This window comes from Scylla paramamosain, chromosome 32 (assembly GCF_035594125.1).
Source record: "Scylla paramamosain isolate STU-SP2022 chromosome 32, ASM3559412v1, whole genome shotgun sequence".
Lineage (NCBI taxonomy): Eukaryota > Metazoa > Arthropoda > Malacostraca > Decapoda > Portunidae > Scylla > Scylla paramamosain.
In genome coordinates this window covers 12,701,982-12,704,880 of record NC_087182.1, presented here as the reverse complement: position 1 = coordinate 12,704,880, position 2,899 = coordinate 12,701,982, and positions in this window count along the sequence as shown.

Here is a 2,899-nt window from a genome sequence, read left to right as displayed (position 1 = left end):
CTTCTTCTTCTTCTTCTTCATCTTTACCTACTTCTTCCTTCTACCTTCCTCTTATTCTTCTATTTCTTCTTTGCTCTACCTTGTTTTCCTCTTTCTTCTTCTACTTCTATTTTTCTCCTTCGTCTTTTTCCATCTGCCTTTTTTTACATTTCCTTCTCCTTGTTTTCTTTTTTCTTCATTAATATTTCGTTTTTTTCCCTCTGTTCTTCGTCCTCCTCCTCCTCCTCTTCCCCTCCTCCTCCTCCTCCTTTTCCTCCTCCTTCTTCTCTTCCTCCTCCTCTACCTCTTCTCTAGCACCACCTCTTCCTCCTTTATCTTACTTGTTCTTACATTCAATTCACAGTCTCATCCGCTCCTCAACCAACACCTGACAAGACCTAAGTTTGCAGCCCACTTATCTCCTCTCCTTCCCCTCCCGTCCCCTATTCATCTCATATCCCTTCTACCTTTCCCAAATTCATCTTCTCTCCTCTAACTCCACCATTCAGTTCTCTTCTCTTCCTTATCTCGTCACCTACTCCATCTTTTCTCTTTTCCTCTACATGCACTTCCCTTCTACCTCTCCTATCCATTTCTTCATCATATTCTCTACTCTATCTTCTCTTCACCTGCTCTCCTTTCTCTTCCTTTATTTCCACCATCTCACCTATCTTCCCTTCTATGACCCTCTTTCACACCTCACCTGATTCTTCTCTTCCTCTACTTTCCACTACCTCACCTCCTTTCCCTTCTGTCATCCCCTTTCACATTCACCTGTTCTCCTTTCTTAAGCCCTCCCTCCACCTCCCTATCCTCCTACCCACTCCCTCACCACCACCACCACCACCACCACCACCTCATGACAGCCCTCAGAAGCCCGTCAAGCGGTGAGGAAAACTGTTGCTTCACGTCACTTCCTCAATACCAAAGGCTTCATTGGCTGTACCGCCCACGACAAGCACCAATCAGAAGGCGACATGGTCCTGAGGTGCGTACAAACAGCCAATCACAGTTGTTACTGGGCGTGACGTCACTATGTATAAAGACAGGGAGTGGGTGTCTAATTAAAACATTCTTGCCATGGTGTCATTTCTGGAATTAAAGGTCCCCAGGCCAATTACGTGATTCCCAGGAGCATGACGTCATTGCAATTTAGTGGCGCCGCCCAATTAACGCACTAGGAAATTCATATCACCATTTTCATTTAATTAACCAGCCAATCACGGGGCTCAAACAAGGTGACGTCATCGATGAGTGAGGTGAAAACGACCAATTAAAGTTTTGACTGGTATCCTGTGTGTGTGTGTGTGTGTGTGTGTGTGTGTGTGTGTGTGTGTGTGTGTGTGTGTGTGTGTGGCTTTTTTCTCCCACAAATAACCTTTTTCTACTTTCTCTTAATTACTTAGTCTCTGTATGTTTGTCCGTCTGTCCCTTTCTTTTCCAACAAGCGGCATATTTATGTTTTTTTCTTAATTTCGCTTCCTCTGTCTTAGCCTTTTTCCCAGCACGCGGATTTTTCTAACCCTTCTTTACCTCCATTTCTTTTTTTTTTTTCGTCTGCTCTCTGACCGTCTTTTAATTTCCCAACAAAATTACTTTCTTCGTCTTTGTCTCTAGCTATCTATCTATCTGCCTGTCTGTCCACATGTCCGCTCGCAAGTTATTTATCTGTTTGTCTGTCTATCTGTCCGTTCAGCAGACTATCTATCTGTCTATCTTCTGTCCACTAAGAAGCATTTTTCTCTTATTTCTTTAACTCTTTCAGTTTAGCTGTCTCTGGCCCTGTCTTGATAAAGGGATTTTTATTTGTTTTTAATTTATTTTCTGTCTGCATGCTTCTCTCTCTCTCTCTCTCTCTCTCTCTCTCTCTCTCTCTCTCTCTCTCTCTCTCTCTCTCTCTCTCTCTCTCTCTCTCTCTCTCAATATTTACGCGTAACTGTAAAACAAACAACCAATCTATCCCTGTATTTCATGCCATGAAAAAATGAAAAGGATAAATCTCTCTCTCTCTCTCTCTCTCTCTCTCTCTCTCTCTCTCTCTCTCTCTCTCTCTCTCTCTCTCTCTCTCTCTCTCTCACATGCTTTTTAAGGGCATTATAGGCATTTTCTCCTGCTGCAATCGGATTCAGAGCAACAAAAGAGGGGAAGAAAAATGTAGTTTGTTAGGAAAATATGAATGCGTTTAGGCTGAATCGTGTGTGTGTGTGTGTGTGTGTGTGTGTGTGTGTGTGTGTGTGTGTGTGTGTGTGTGTGTGTGTGTGTGTGTGTGTGTGTGTGTGTGTGTGTGTGTGTGTGCTTTTCTGAACACCATTAAACTGTTAAGCCCTAAAACAATGATATAATTATACCCGATTGTATTTCCAATGATTCCTCAGTAGTGCTTTAATGTCTTTTTAGTTCTATGTGTTTCAGTGGAATTCGGTAACAATATGAAATAAAAGTTCATAAGTTTTTTTTTTTTTCTGGTTTCTATTTTATCACTGATTTTAAAAATAATGGAATATGAAAGAGTGATATGGTAAAAGTGGCGCTCTTGATAATAAAGATTAGCTATAAAAAGCGAACTAAATTTGTAATGACTATGCTTATTTTTGTTTCTTTTATTATTTTTTTTACGTTTTCTTTTTATATTCAAATGATGATGGCGAGACGATAGTAAAAGTAAGACTCTTGATACTGAAGTGACGCTACAAGAAATTAGCTAAACTTGTAGTAAGTATTCATATTTATTTCACCTGTTTCTTTTTATTTATTTATTTATTTATTTATTTTTTTTTACTTTTTATCACTGATGTAAAATATAGGAAGACGAGACGAGGGAGTAAGATGGTAAAAGTAACGCTCTTGATAATACAGATTAGCTATAAAACATAACTAAATTTGTAGAGAGTATTTATAGTCAATTACTTTTCTTTACTTT